The sequence below is a fragment of the Meleagris gallopavo genome, chromosome 1 (genome assembly GCF_905368555.1).
Source record: "Meleagris gallopavo chromosome 1, MGAL_WU_HG_1.1, whole genome shotgun sequence".
Lineage (NCBI taxonomy): Eukaryota > Metazoa > Chordata > Aves > Galliformes > Phasianidae > Meleagris > Meleagris gallopavo.
The window spans coordinates 71,482,822-71,499,234 of record NC_139404.1 but is presented as its reverse complement, the minus strand read 5'-3'; the positions used below and the strand labels follow the sequence as shown (position 1 = coordinate 71,499,234).

The following is a 16,413-nucleotide window of genomic DNA, read 5'->3' as shown; positions in this document are numbered from 1 at the left end:
ATTCTCAATCACGTTCTTTTACTGAGTTGGCAAAATGCAGAGAAATGCAGAAAGTTTAAATTATATGGAATACATAGGCATAATTTATTTAAGATCAAGCACAAAGATCAAAATCTACAAAGTTTTACAAAAGAAAGCCCCAAAAGATCTTTCATCTTCCTGATTCCATTTCCCTGCCTACATCTCTTTTACACTACTATAATGTATTTGTTCAGCCTTAGTTTCTGCTCTATGCAACATTTCTGCTTAAGAAAGATTCTGTTGAGTCATTACCAGCCTCAGCCAAACAGGCTTTTCAAGAATGGAGGAGAAAATAAAGGCTGTGGTTTTCAAATTAATTCCATGCTGTTTAACCCTTCAGCCACTAGTGACTTCCAGACTTCCAACCAACTTAATACCTCGCAGATTATGCTGCTGGTGCACCCAAGAAAATGATGTTTCAGTCAGTGAACACATAAGTGAGGGAGATATGTGCCACAACATCACCAACTCTGCCAACAGCTCATGAGATAAGGGAAAAGACAAAGTTGCCCCTGGTGTCACAGGGTCAGGCAGGTCAGAAGGCAGATGCCCCTTATCAGGGTCTCTTCCCATGACCAAGGAAAATAAAGTAGCTGTGAGAGGAAAACTGAAATCCGGAATGAGAGATGAGCACATCTCCCTTTGTGAGTAGGAGAAAGTCTCCACTCCTTCCTCCTCCAGCTGGCATCAGGTTTTGTATAGGAGAGTGGTTGTCAAAATGATATAGCTTGAATGAGCTTCTGGTACCTTGAGGTTTGAGAGGCCCCCCAGTGAGCAGACATTTAGAGTGAGAAAAGGCAGAAGAAGGGAAAGTGGATAAGGTGATCTTCTTTGCACTCATTTTTAAAGCAATCTCACCCTGCTATACTTTCAGTCCATGCTGCCAATAGCTATTTCTGTTATCTTTGCACAGAAAAAGGCTGCAATCCTTCTTGCTCTCATTCTCTCTACCTTGTTAATGAAAGCTCAGTTTAGATCTGATATCACTTTAAAGGCTCTGCTATCAAAGTTTATTAGACCCACTGGGACAGATCATAGTTTTCAGAGACTCAGACTTTCACAGGAGATAACTGTAAAACGAACCATCCAATGTTCTTAAAAATGCTCATTTTTCTTGGGCTCATCTGTTACACAAAGCTGCACTGTATTCAAGCATAATTATAAGCAATCTCAATGGCCTACAAGCTGCTGGCCACAGTTTTGCCTTTAGAGTAAACTACAGCCATCAACAGTCCACAGCCTGTCATGCTGGCTGACATGAAGTCGAGCAGGATGCCATCTGTGGTGAATGCAGGCTTTATCACAGCAATGGGATAATGCCTCTCTCGGGCTCCTAGATATAGGTCATGATTATAAAAAGTGGTAGGAAGAAATCCAGAGTTGCTTTTCCCTGCTTCTGTCTAGAGACTGCTTGAGAAGTTTCATCTGGAGAGCAACGAAGTGAGAATTTGCGTATCAAGCTTCCTATACAACAGTTTTTTCATTACTTCTTTGTAATGAAGTCATTGGTATTATTTTGTGGTTTTCAGTAGGCTATCCTCCTAACAGTGCATGGGAATAAACACAGTACCTGTAGAATCTCTAACTGTAATATGTAGCATAGAGGCATGTATTTACAGTGATAGGAGGGGAGCAATTTAGCAATTTACCCACACAGTAATGGAAAGCATAACGTCCTAAAACTAAGGATGATGATGCTTTGGGAAAGGTAGTAGGAGGGGAAAAAAAAAAAAAAGAAGAAAAAAAAAAGAAAAAAAATAAAAAGAAAAACACCTCTCAGGATAAACCAAAGAGAGAAAGGGAGTTTCAGGGCACACGTTTGCAGAATGCATCATCACTGAGCTGACAACACTGGGAAAGTGCTGGCAGACAAAATGGCTGACAGAAGTAGTCTAGTGCCAGGACCAGCAACGTCCTGCTCTTCTGCTTCTACATAACATTGCTTCACACCCTTGTCCATGTGACTTCTTGGGATCACTTGGCTTTTGTGTTAGCTAGAGAGGCTGGCTGGAAGAGCTCTTGGTTCTAGAGGACTACAGAAGCCAGCTTTCCCTGCCAGGGTTTTCACCAGTGACTGCCTCTCACCAATAGCATGTGCAGCCATTTGACAGCTCATCTGCTTTCTGATTCCTTAACAGGTCATGCAGATGGACCAGAAGCTAGATGACATCCTGACAGCACTCCAGGCTCAGTTCAGGGATCAGCCACAGGCACAGATGTCAGGGCCAGCCGCTCCACCTGTCAGACAGCTACAGACAGCCTCAGATTCCTCCCCACTGAACCGGAAAATTTAAAAGCCGGAGGACAGCCACATGCCACCCTCTCATTCTTTTACATCTGGTTATTTTTAAGTCTTGGTGTCTCAGGATTCAGCTGTGTTGTTGCTGAAATGGAATATGCTGCTGTAGTAGATTAAATGAAAAAGAGAGAAGGAGCAGCAAAAAGCCAGTCATGCCCCTAGGAGAGCACATAAGTTTTGCACCTGTTTTATTAGCTAACCTATGTCAGCCTGTGGCAGTCCTTCTCAGCCAACCCCATTTAGGCTGAGGGCGCACACATAGACCACTCTGGTAAGGTAAGCACCCAAGCAAGGATCAGGATGACCCATTCGTGGACAAAGGGGGAAAAAGGACTGTGTTTTTGGCATTTAAGCAAAAAATTTAATTCTCACAGCATGCCCAAAAAGGGAAAAGAGCCAGCATTTGAACATGAAACAAATGGAAATCACTGAACAGGAAAATTAAACAGCATGTTTTGACTTCTACCAAGCAGTGAGGATCATAAGAAGGGCAGATTTATATGTTAGTGTGAATGACAATGTAAAGACAACAGGCTACTGATTAAAAATATGGAAGTGTACACAGGCTGGTTGACATATGAAAGAAGCAAGGACTTCAGCTAATTAAAGCAAAGGGTTGCAAATGAGATGAGATGCATGTTGGAACAGACAGGCAAGAGAGATAGTATCTGCGTAGGCTTACTGCACAAGAACACTCTAATAGCTATCAGCTACACTAATGACTGTTGTGAAAAACGTTCTCAAGCTTTTACCTTCATTCAGCAGTGGTTGTTGAGTCTAGTTAACTTTTAACATAAGAAGCCTGTACGTTTTTCAGCTTTGAAATATCTATATAGCTCAGCTCAAGTCTCTGAGTAACAGTGCTGCAGGAGGGCTGCAGCTGTGACTGAGAATGGAAGGGTATCTTAAAGAAAACAAAAACATGCATACTGATGATGAAAGCTAATCACTGCTTAAATAAACTTCTGTGTATAATTTTAAGTGCTTGGGGTTTATTTTCCTTGTAATTTGGTTGTAAATTGAGTGCATATGTCAGCTGAAATACTGTCACCATGAAATGAGTCTTACCTTGCACTCCAGAAAAGGGATGATACAACACTTGCTAAATATGTAAATAATAAATTGAGCTAAAAAGGGTGCAGTGCTATTTATTCAAGTCTTTTTAATATATTTACATAATTAACCATCTGAATGAACAAAAATCAGCAGAGAAAAGACCTGATTCCTGGGAAATGCTAAATATATTCTATTCCCATTCATATCCATGGAAGCAAATCCTGCACTGCATTTAACAGCAACCTGAAAGACTGGTCCCTTAATAAGCATTTATTTGGACCAATGAGTGGTCCATTTCAATGTAATTAAAGTAGCTTGTAAATATTACCTGTCCCTTTAAAACTCTTTCCCAGGTTTGTGCGTCTGGGAATTCAAGCTTGAAAAGAGTACAGTGAGACTGATTCCAATCTTTAGATTGCAGGCGCGTCTTAGAATATTAATGATGTGTGAGAAGCAATTAAAAAAAAAAAAAGTGTTTTTAATTAAATCAGCTGACAAACCACCATTCCATCTTGTCTGATTACTACAGAGTTACTGAACATGACCAAATACATGTAACGTAACCAATGTAACGTTGGAAAATAATTAATAATCATTGTCAGACCACTTATTTGCTCCTGGCTTTGAGACAGGGCCATGAGCTTCAATAATGATCCATCATATATGTCACTGACTCTGGCCACTCAGATCTAAATATGCAACTAGGCACCAGTGGTAGGTACAATTTCATTAATCACAGGTGAAAAATAACCCTTGGGATTCCACTGCCACAGAAGTTCAGAAGACAATGCAGCTTTCTGCTTTCTGTAGAAGGTCTCAGGGATTTGTGTGGCTAACACAAGGTGAAACATCCTTCTGGTACATTGCAGATGTTTTTGTCATAGCTACGTGTGGTCACTGTTTTGTAGATTGAGGAATACAACAGTACTCATTAATGATTCTCAATTGAATTGTTAAAAGACTATGTGTATAGTGACACCTACTATTTTGGTATCTGGGAGAATACACTCGAAAGCCCTTTCTCAGAAAATGCAGTTAAACAAAGTAGGAGTAGGCTCAGCTACAGAGAGTGTCAGATGGGATGACTGGGTGGGAGGAATGACAGAGACTCACAGTGGCCTTTTCTGAAAAAAAAATAACGTGTCCAAGTGTGCATGCTGAAGTTTCCCTGGAAAGTCTTCAGTGAAGCCAGAGCTTGAGCCTTTAAAGGTTTGAAAATCTAGCCAGTCACCTGCTTTACAACACTGAAAGCACTGCAGCATGGTATAACATGTTCAGACTGTGCCTTCAACATGTGAAGGCAACCATCACTACTGCAACGATGGAGATATAAGGGTGTGGCCTGAACACATTGACGTGAGGAAGGAAGAGGCGGGTGGGAGACACCCATTTTCACACCATACAATGAGACTAATGATAAAAAACATAAAAGCAGCATCTGTTAACCTTACCTAAGAAAAACTCAGTTCCTACGCCTACAGAAAACAAGGGTTACCATACAGCAAAAATCTTCCTGATTACCCTGGAGTAAATTTGTCTAAGAACAGCACTGATTTGACCATCAGATAATACTCCTCTTCTGAATAGAGATACTTATACATAGTGAATGGATGGCATATTAATATATTTGCATATCACTGGTATTGGAGTACCCCGCTACTGAGATGTGCTATCAGCAAACATTGAGCAGCAAGCTATGATTTCCCAAGATAAGAATTCATAGTGTTTTTGTGAGTCCTCACAATCCACAATGTGGATAACATCATCAGATCTAGGTCACGGTGTATGCAATTACAGTGAAAAAGAGAAAGCAAAGAAGAATAAGGATCAGTTCCAGGAAACTCCAAAACCTTGACGAGTCCTCTTACAATTGCAAGTCACGAAACAATGCCAGGGAAGAAGTCACTAGAAGACCATCAGGTGCACTATAGGAGGTTTTTCTGACTGGGCTATGGGAGCATAGATTAAATGGATGAAATGCTATCAAAAGTGTCTTTTAGAAGAGTTCCATTTAGGAGAGCCTTGCCATAATTCTTGTATTTCGATTGAAAAGAAATTAAATTCTTCATGAAGATTATATGCTCCCACAGTTGACTTCCTTGATCAAACAACTTGACTTGTCTGAGCTTACTCCTTCAGGGAATCCAGCATTGCTGCAGAGGAAATTTAACACGTGTGTTGTTTAGCTACATAGGTTGCTCTGAAAGTAATGCCTCCTATTTATTTCCAAGGAAATTATAACAGATACAAAGAGCATAATAACTATTAAAAAGAGCAAATTCTCAGCTACAAAATACAGTGTAATCACCACCATTATCTATGCATTTTTTGCCAGCATTAAATAAGAGCCTGCATGCTGCGCTCATAAAATCTGTATGGGCATTCAGAACACGGCTTGTCTTTCACACCACTGTTACTGCTGCTGAACTGCACCATCCACTGACTCACTGCACTCACATTCATCTTTTGGTCTCCATAAAATTCAGCAAACATCAATGAATATTAATGGGTGCAATCTTTTCTGCATGAAGGATTTCAACAACACACCTTTGTTTCATACGTTCTTCCATGTCAAGACACCATTTTGTCACACTTCTTCTCTGCTGCCATCTGTCACACAGCAACAAAACATAATGGCATACTGACAGGAAGGTCCAACCTCTACTGCCATTACCACCAAGATTTGCCTCTGACATCACTGGCCAACATAATAAAATAAGAGATATTACTTCTGGAGTAGACACTGTAGTTGTGTGAAACCCAGTTGAAAGATTACTAGCAGAAGTCTTGTTCACAACTCTAACTTCTATACTGGCTCATTAAAAGGTAAAGAGTAAAGGTGGACTTACAGGAAGAATTCTGCATGTGTATTATATGTCTGAGTATCATGACTATCAAAACTTCCCTCTCAGTGATGGTTCTAACACAAAGCAAAATTACCAAAAGAATTCCCAGGGAAGTCCATTTGTGTGTTTTCATCTCCATGACCACAAATATTTGTGCACTGAGTAGGCTCTAATACTTCAGCAACGATCTGATGTCCTTCCTAATTTCTTCATGCTGGTAGTTCAGCACACACATCACACACCCAGTTGTTGACCGAAGAGTATATTCAGCCAAGATCATTCCTACATCAACTGTTCTCTTAGCAGTAAAAAAATAATACCACAAACTGGCATGGTCTGATGCATCTATGTGCACTGTGTAGCTAGGTCTGTAACGGTCCCACATTGCATTTTGATTCAGAATGAAAGCATAGACTGTGTAGCCAAGATTTCTGAAGGCCACAGTATCAGCAGGAGTAGTTGTCAGGAATGCAGTTACTGATGCATCAAAAGACAGGAGATCAAGTAAAGATTAGCTATTTTCTAAAAGATCACGTTTTTCTACCTGATCCAATTTCTCTGTGAAGATACAAGGTGTCCTCCCCTGCTAGAGACCAACCAAAACAAGATTTTCCACATTCCTTTTAATAATGCATGGCATTCTGAAGCCTGCTGTCTGCCTGTGATGATGCAAGATGTTCAGAAGTCATTACAGCAAAGCCTGAGGGGATTATTTTCTCATTTCCATAATTACACAGTAATATTATCACAAGCCAATCCTATCTGAAAATGTATATGCAGACCTTCAATAATATTTCTTAAGTGATGTGTAGGATTAAAGCCCTGTGTATGATAAGGCTCCAGCAGGGATGGAGATGAAAAGTTCAACTGTTATCAACTGGGGGCTTTTATTCCTGACAAAAGATAACGGTGCCCCCAAAACAGCGGATATGAGTCACAGGTCAGAAGTCTGCTGCCTCACCTGGAATATTATCCAGAGTAAACAGTGAGGAAAGATTCTCCAGTCACAGCTGTCCACTCCAGAAATTGGTCGATTTGGCAGCCCCATATGTTTCCATCCACTTGCCTGGCTATGTTGTCCCCAGAGGAACCTGTGCTGGAAGTCCATTTCCCCTCAATCAGGCCATGTCTCAGCTCCCAGCTCATCAGCTATGGAGAGGGAGCAGGATTCTTCAGGTGCTTCTCCTTTTAGTTCTTTGGGTGGTTTTCTCTCTCACTGATGTTTCAAGCCTAAGCCCTGAAGAGATTGCACTCATAAATACATATATGATGTGTCATATCTCATGGATCTCTATGCAGCAGAACACATTCAGCACTCTCCAAATAGTATTTCATAGACAGCCTGAACATCTGAACATCTATATCTAAAAAGAAAAGCAAGGTTTAGGGAATAAAATGTCATAAGTTGGGGAGTCTCAACCATCAAAATTGCATTATTTAATTCTCTGAGGGCTAAAATTGTGATGGCTCAGGAGAAGCATGGTGAAGGGACAGGGTACAAGCCTCTATCAGGCATGAGTTCTAGCCAAAGCAGAGCCCTGTCATCAAAACTAAACAAGATGTACCTACCCTGGTGGTAGGGAATGATTTGAGTTTGTCTCGGCCTCCCTGGAAAGCAACCTCTGCTCTTAGTCACGGGACAGTCAAAGGCAGCTCAAAGTATCAAACAAAAAAAAAAATAGCCTAACTTTTTGAAATGTCTGTTACTGGTCATGATCCTTTTTCCCACTCCCACATCACATGCTTCTCTAAACTCTAGAGAGCCACAAGTTCAGGATTATATTCAGGATATTGGTGCTAGGCGTGTGTATATATGTTCTCTCTCCTGCTCTCTTCTTGTCATACACTCATCAATGTCTGTTAGAAGCAAAAGAATAAAATTGCAAAGAACATCTTCTCAACAATGAGTTGTTTTGCCAAAATACTCACTATGTTGTGTTTAGCCCTTATTATGGTTTACAGTGGCTCTTGAATGACTCCATAAAAGTACACTGTCTCTGCCTAAATTACTGACTGAGCACTCATTTGTCTCAGGGTTTGGATCTGACACATGTGGGTTTGTGAACAGAATTTTAACTCATCTTCATGATGTCATTTGATCTTTCCTTCAGGTGGGTGGAGCAATGTGGAATGGGGAAACTTAAGCTGCACAGGAAAGGGGGGCTTTGAGCTCTGTGATGAATGTAACTGCTGCAGCTCGTCTTCCAATCAGACTGGTATAGCTTGTTGTAGAATCATAGAATCATTTGAGTTGGAAAGACCTTCTAGTCCAACTCCCCTGCAATGAACAGGGATATCTGCAACTCGATCAGGTTGCTCAGGTCCTGCCTGATCCCATCTCCAAAGGCAGGATGTCCACCAGCTCCCTGGGCAACACGTTTCAGTGTTTCACTGCATTTACTGTAAAGAACTTTTTTCTCATATCCAATCTAAATCTCCCCTCTTTTTGTTTGAAACCATTACTCCTTGTCCTATTGCACCAGATTCAGCAAAAGGATCTGTCCCCTTTTTTCTAATAGCCCCCCTTTAGAAGCTCAGCCAAAGAATTTTCAAGAACAAAGCCTTTTAAGCATTTGCCTCAATCTTGTCTCAGCTATAGTGTGGAAAGAAAATCTGCACTTTGAAAAAAAAAAAAAAAATCTATAACATGCTTCTTATATCTAGTTAAATTGCAGCTTTTCTTTAATTTCTTCTACTTTGGGTTATCACATCTGTTGTTAGGAAAGCCTAAGCATAACCAAATATCCTTGTAGGACTTTATACCTATGTTACCTAGGGACCAAGCTATAGAGAAGCAAAGTCCCTGGCCTTTCAAATGAAACAACCTCTGGCAAAAGAGATATAGATGATCCTAACCAAAAATATGTAAGAGGCCATTTTCTTTGCTCAATAAAGAGTACCTGAGTGATGGAGATGTTTACACCAGTGATGTCCATGAGTGCTACTTCCTACAAAGACATTCAGAACCACAGATGAACAGAAGGAGCAGGAGTGGCCTCTCTACAAATTTCCTGGCTTCTGTTTCGCAAAGCAAGCAATGATGTGTTGAGGCTAGCCCATCTTGTCATTGACTCATCCCTGACACCATGGGAGATGTGACAGCAGGCAGAGGCAGCGTGTCAGTTCCTCTCTGCCTGCAGCTTGCCCTATGTCATCGTCCTTTGGTGTAATATGAAGCTGTTCAGCTCCTGAAGCTTGGTGACTTGGGAGGCTTCGCAAATTGTCTCTATGCATTGCTCCACAGTACCCGAGGAAACTTTATGGAGAACAACTCTTACTATTTGCAATGCAGAGATATATTAGGGCCCTTCAGATAGCTTAATGTTTATGGTGGCGGGGCTGGTTTTATGTATCATCAAGGTGTAAGGGTGGGGAAACATCTATGAGTTATTCACTGCAGTAGAAGAGCAATTGCCTGCTGTGGTGTCCTCAATTTTTTGTTTTCTTTGCTGAGAATTTCTCCTTTCTGAAATACTAAACAGCTAATTTCTTCCAAGCTAAACAAATGATTCTGCCAACAGCTGATTTTTTCTCCTTTCTACTCTAATGGTTGCTACAGGATGTACAAGTTTCCCTTTGTGAGGCAGCAAGTCAGGAAGCCAAGAAGAGCCAGGGACATAGCTTTTGTGACACAGAAATACCGCACCAAATTCCTCACTGTGGCTGTATCAGGGGTGTCATCGCTCTTGGATTCCACCATCCCAGCTGGTCAGCTCCTGGGAGGCTCTACTTTTGTCAGAGATGAGAAGTGAGCAGTAAAAGACCAACAGTCCCCATTCTCAGTCATGTATGTCTCTTTTGCTGTTCTGATGCTTCCCCATAGAACAGTCCAGTCAAGCCAGCCTTCTACATCCTTGTGATAGGACAGCAATTGCAACAAACTGTAGCATAGCCGAGATCTATTCCAAAGGGCTACAGCTAGCATCCTGCAGTCGTTCTCTATGAGCTAATGGAAAAAGCATTAGAAAGAAGAAGGAAAATTGGTGTAGAGGTACAGACCACTGACAGGTTATGTACTTGGAAGGTCTGTGGTCAAAATAGGCTAAATTCAACGTAGGTATGAAAATAATGAAGTCAACAGAATTAGAACACAGTTTGGTTTAGTTTGAGCTCTCTTTCTATGAGTTTAAATGAATGCTCGGTATATTAAAATAAGGCTTGTTTTGACTGGTTGCTGGAGCTCTGATTAGAGTCAAAATTATACAATGGCCTGATAAACACAAATATTTTTATGGTACATTGTAATTTTTATTCCACAGAAAATGCACGTGTTTGGAAGTAAATGCAGATGAATAAGACAGGAGCTGCCCAATAGCTGTGATAACTTTCACAATAGCATAGATTTGAGTGGGTTCCAAATCCTTGGGCTTCCCTTTCATTTTAGTGTATGAATGAACCAAAGAAAATAAAAATGAAATTGCACCAGAACTTGCACATTCTGCCTGACTTGGGATCAAAAACTGAGAAGGTCACTATGTGTGTTAAATGCTGAATCAAAACAGTAACATTGAAAATATGTCTGTAATTATCAGGTGGCAGAAAAGCTTGCAAATTATCTGGGTCTTGTGCATGTACCCCTTTCATAAAAATAACATTATATTTGTAAAAATAACATCATATTTACTTACCTGAGTATCAACTGCTACGTAAACTCCCCCTCCATACAACCCACTATCAAATTCAGCGCAGTCACATCATTGGCCTTCAGCAGACAGCTCACATTGACACAACTTGTTTGGAGAATCATTGTCCCTTTAGAGCCATGAATCACTAGAAATATAATAGCACACTGAGGTTATGGCTGCTTCTGCTTTGCTAAATAACCTGGAGTAGGTAGAGAAGGGCCATGAGGGCCAGGTGCTGTGCACAGGGAGGGGAATCAGATGCCTGGTCTGATAACAGGGCTGGCAGGGAAGAAGGGACTTGATCTCACAGGGTTCAGTCAAGAGAAGCAGAACATATGTGATGATGGCAAGCAGTGAAATGTACTTGCTGTCATTCCTGCCATCACCATCCTGCATACCTGGCCATGACATGGCACAGTGCCTGGGGACAGGAGAGTGGGGAGAGGGAATCCCTGGGTGTCTGCAAGGTTAACAGTAGGCCAAATGGAAAGGCTGGACGCTCAGTGCTCTAATGGCTTTGCTTTCAGAATGGCTTTTTTTTTTTTTTTTTTTTTAGACTGTTGGTTCTATTTTTCTTCTTTATCTCTTCCCAGCAGCCTCTGACAGATGACCTTTAAAGCCCGGGAGAGCCACACCAGCAGGTGATTTACTAACAGCTGTGCCAGTCAGCAAAACAGAGGAGGGGCAGAGGTCGCCGCCAGCCCAGGCTGCCCAGAGAATTCAAGGATAGGATTTAATTAAAGAAAGATGCATTACGCTTTTTATTGATTTGCATGCATGCACCAGCCAGTCTTTTTTCTTTTTCTTTTCTTTCTTTTTTTTCTTTCTTTTTTTTTTTTTTAACTATGTGTTCCCACTCCCTGCACCTGGACATTTCATCCTGGATCTGTCAGCCTGGCTGGCCATGCTCTACTCTTCCCATGCCCCCCAAGATGCTGCTCACTGAAATCTCATCACACATTTGCAGAGAGCTGGGAACAGGTGGGGAGGAGGCAAGCGGGGGAAAGCTTGGCAGCTGGCAGTGACCCTGCTCATTTCTCCATGTGGACGTGGCCCTGCCTAGCTGTTCTGCAGGATTGGTTTGCGGGTTTTTTTCCTCTCTCTCCCTACAGTAAACCTTTGCCCTTCTTATCTTCCAGATGATTCATTAGGAGAGGGGGAAAAAAAGCATTAAATGGACAAGTTATGGTGTCTTCACTTCTATCAGATGGAGGGATTTGGGATCTGTGAAATGCAGAGGAAACTAGAAATTCAGTGGTTCTGTGTTCATAAGACAGTTTAATTCATTACTTTCGCTCACATGCATCTAATCTCCTTTTTCAGCTCAGATTTTTTTTGTTACAATTGTTATGCTATTCTTGTCTGATTTTTGAAACATAAAATTCACATGTGCACAAACGAGCATTCAAACTAGGAGTAGGAAAGAGCTAGTCCTTAAAGGCTTCAAATGAGGTGAAATTGAAGAAAGAGCATGCTCTGTACCATCTCACTTAAGTCAAAACATTTTTGTTGAGAGGTGAATCCTACTGAGCATCATGGAGCCAGTTTTTTTAGAGCTCAAGACCATGAATGAGACCACATTTCCCAAAGAGCACAGAGTACGTAAAGCATAGGATGCTAACCTATGCTAAAACACAAATGTAATGGAGTGGCCACATATTAAGTACTTTTTGAAATCAGGCCCCATAGTATTCCCAAGCACACTATACAATTCTGCTTGGGGCCTCCAGGTCTGGAAGCTAAGAGAGAGCCTACATTCTTAATTTAATTATATTTAAGTGTGTGTTATATTTATTATATTGACTAATTTCATTAGCCTGAAATGGCTGGCTAATAAATTTACAGGATACTTGAAGAGCTCCAATCCAAGAATTCTTTTGTATGAGTATAAGAAATGCGCAGCCTTGAAGGAAATACCACAAGAAATTTTTAGGCAGTGTTTGGCAAAATTCTGTTTTCTATTTGGCTTTCCCAGCTTGTGAGTTTAAATAGTGCTTTGACCGTCTTGTCTCTCTACTACATAACAATGTACTTTCTCCACACAGAATAACAATGTGCACTGCTCCACACAGAATAACTCCAGAATCCACCTGAACACTTCTACCTGGCTAAAGCCACAACTTTAAGAAAAGCTTCAGCACTGCTGTGAAATTTTTAAGTGATGAAGAATCCACTGTAGGTCCCTTTGTTCTTCTAGGTTAATCTTACTCAAACATGAATGTGATTTTGTGTACTATCCCTATTCTAAATTTGTCCAAGGACAGTTAAATCTTAGAGTAAAATCAAATAAATAAACTAAGAAAGAGTCAGCTTGCTTCGTATCACTGCCCACATAGATATCTCTAATAAATCACTTTGTAGCCTTCTCTTTAGTAAAATATACGGATGGAGTTTCTGAAGACTCTCAATGTAAGGAATATTTTCTAGGCTTCAGATCATTTGGTGAGCTCTTTTCTGAACACCTTCCAATTTTCCAGAGTCCTTTCTCTGCCTTCTTGGTCACTTTCCAAAACACAGTGGTTGTTATTGGCCTAAATTCCTGTGACAGGCTAGGTTTCTATGGACCTAGGTGCTCCAGGCATAGCTGCCAAATTTCGCTTAAAAGAGTTCTCTTCAGACAGCCAGCCCAAGCCTAGGTATCCAGTTGCGATGCAATCGAGTGTTGGTGGGTTTCAGATGGCTTCCACAAAAGGCAAGAGGGAGCCACATGCATTGAGGACAAAGGAGGTTTCAGAGTAATCAAGATTCTATGGGCTTACATTTCCTTTTCACTCTGTTTTCTAACAATTTATTTTTATATCCTTACATTGACCGAGGACATGGTTCTTAGGTCTGAATTCTGCAGCCCTAACTTGAGGAAAACTATCTCCAAAAATGGATGTTCTTGGCTTAGCAAGCTGGCCTGGAATGTCTAGATCTATACTAATTACACATTTGTCACAGACTTCCCAATATCCTGCCAAAACTGGGGTGCTTATGTTTGGCTGAGACTTTCAGCACAACCAAGGGATCCATATGGCCAGTTCCGCTTAAAATGCATGGGAAATAAACATCCAACATCACTACATGGCTTAGAAAAAATCCCCTAGCCATCTCTAACCTTTGTTCTCCATCTTTAAAACAAGAATAACATCAATTCCTACCCCCTATCTGCTTTATCAGTCTTGTCTATGCAGACCACTAAGTTCTATGAGACATTAACTGGCTGCTACTAAATATAGGTACAATGTCTAGCACAGTTTTTATTAGAGCCCCTAGGCACTACAGTTCCATAAATAACTATGTTGACTTTTTCCAGATTAAGAACACATCAATGAAAGCTTTGCTTAACAAGAACTGTAGGATCTGGCACTAGTGCTTTTAAACCCTAATAGGAATGAAAATGAAGCTTCTTCCAGACTCATTCACTGGTATCAGTGCTTTTAATGCCAAGTCAGTTGTTGTGACACAAAGAGTATGCGTTTCTCCTGGTGCTGTTTCTTGGAACTGAAAAGCCCTCCTAGAAGTTTTCATTTTCTTTACTGAAAAGCCCTGCTATGGTAAATCATCAACTCATCAAATTTATAGGAGGCACAGCACTTGGTATGTCACATCTATAAGCCCAGCGTTAATAATTCACTTACTTATGCTTTTGTTCCTTCACTTTGTAGTTCTCTTGATTTCAGCAACTGTCTCTCATTTTCATGTGTCTTGCTAGCTCAAATGCACCCTACTATTCCAGTTATCATTGCCCTGATAAAATGTTTATTACTGGCTGAACGGCTGCATAGACTGATAAAATGACCTGAACTTCATGAATTTTCCTTCAAGTCACTAGGGCCTCACAATTCTTGAAAGAATGGAAAGGAAGAAAAAAAAAAAAATTAGTCATAGATAAAAGCTAAAATCAAGATTTTCTGCAATAGCAGATTTCTACACTGGCTTTGGAGTCCCCATGCTCATCTTCTGTAAAACAAGCACTCTGATAGACTGCTAGCATGCTAGTGACTGCCTGGGTGTTTGGGTTCTGTAATTGAATTAAGGTTCATGGTAGATGCACTGTAAAAAAAAAAAAGAAGGAAAGAAAAGAAAATAAAAGAAGAAAAGAAGAGGGAGAGAGGGAGGGAGAGGGGAGAAAAACAAGACACATATGCACATACAAAACCCAGTGATCAATACAAGATAATACACAGATGTGTAAATAACTGTAAGAAGATTTTCCAAATCATGGACAATCCTATCATTTATCAGTGGCTTGTTTTTCCTCTGGCTAACATTCTCAAAAGTGGATGCCTACAGTTAGTCTCTCCTGGGTAAAAGCTTCAGAAGCATTTTAGTAACCAGGAATTTAAGTGCCTAGTAGAACACTTCCTAATGGTTCTGCAAAACCTCAGCCTTCCATCTATATCTTTAAATACAGAATTTTTAAATGCTTTGTGCTCACAGTAGCTGCTAGTGCAGCAGAAGATGAGAATTCTTCTGAAGAGACTAAGAAAAAGGGACATCCATTACATTTTGTCTCCTGGCCTGCAACTTTCAGAAGAAAAAAAAAAAGCAACACACCTAACAAAGATATACATACTCAACACAAGTCAAGCCTTAAATTTCAATGTTTTAAAATCCTGGAATCAGTTTCCATGCTATTCATGCCATTTGGTGGCATTTTCATTTACAAATCAGACTGCAACTACTGCCATTTGGGGAAAATTCACAGCACTGTTATTCTCATGCCCACCACTGCTGTCGGATGTACTAGCTCTAGGCGATAGAGAGTATAAATGGCAACAAATACACAAGCATGAACCATTCTCTCAAGCAAATTTTATTACAGCTTTATGAGGAAACTGTAAAAATTTGGGGCTTAACTGCTTCTTATGGAAAAATTATTCTATAGTATTAAAACAAAAACAAAGATTCTACTTCAGGAAGAAGAGTAGAAGCTCCTGGCACAGCTATTTTGGAGTAAGCTGTTACGCACACTTTATTTTAATGGAGCTCCCCATGGAAAACAGAGTTTTTTCATGATAGAAGAACTCAGGAGAGTACAATGAAGTTGTAGGATATGCAAAGAGGAAATTATAAAGGCAAAAGCCAAGCTTGAATTTAACCTAGCGACTGGGGTAAAAGCAAACACATAACTTGTTTACAAATACATTAACAGTGAGAGGAGGGCTAAAGAGAATCCGAGAATCTCCATGCATTACTGGATGCAGTGAGGAACTTGACCACTCAGGATAAAGAAAAGGCTGACGTTCTCAGTGCCTTCTTTACATCTGTCTTTGAAAGTCAGACCAGTTATCCTCAGGATACGCTACTCTCCGACCTGCAATTCTGGGATGGGGAGCAGAATAAACCTATAATTCAGGTGGACACAGAGATCTACTACTCCACCTGGACTGTCACAAGTGCATGGGGGCAGATGGAACCCATCTAAGGGTGGTGTAGGAGCTAGCAGAGGTGATTGCCAAGACACTTTCTGCCATCTGGAGAGGTCCCGGAGAATTGGAGACTTGCCAGTATGATTCCCATCTACAAGGGTCATAAGGAGGAACCAGGGAACTACAGGCCTGTCAGCATGACCTTGGTG

General features: G+C 40.7%; 1 pseudogene; it reads left to right on the top strand.

The window, feature by feature from the left end:
• Positions 1–3,261, top strand: part of LOC146545404 (potassium voltage-gated channel subfamily KQT member 1-like) — a 241,286-nt pseudogene extending 238,025 nt beyond the window's left edge.
• The last annotated feature ends 13,152 nt before the right edge of the window (positions 3,262–16,413 follow it).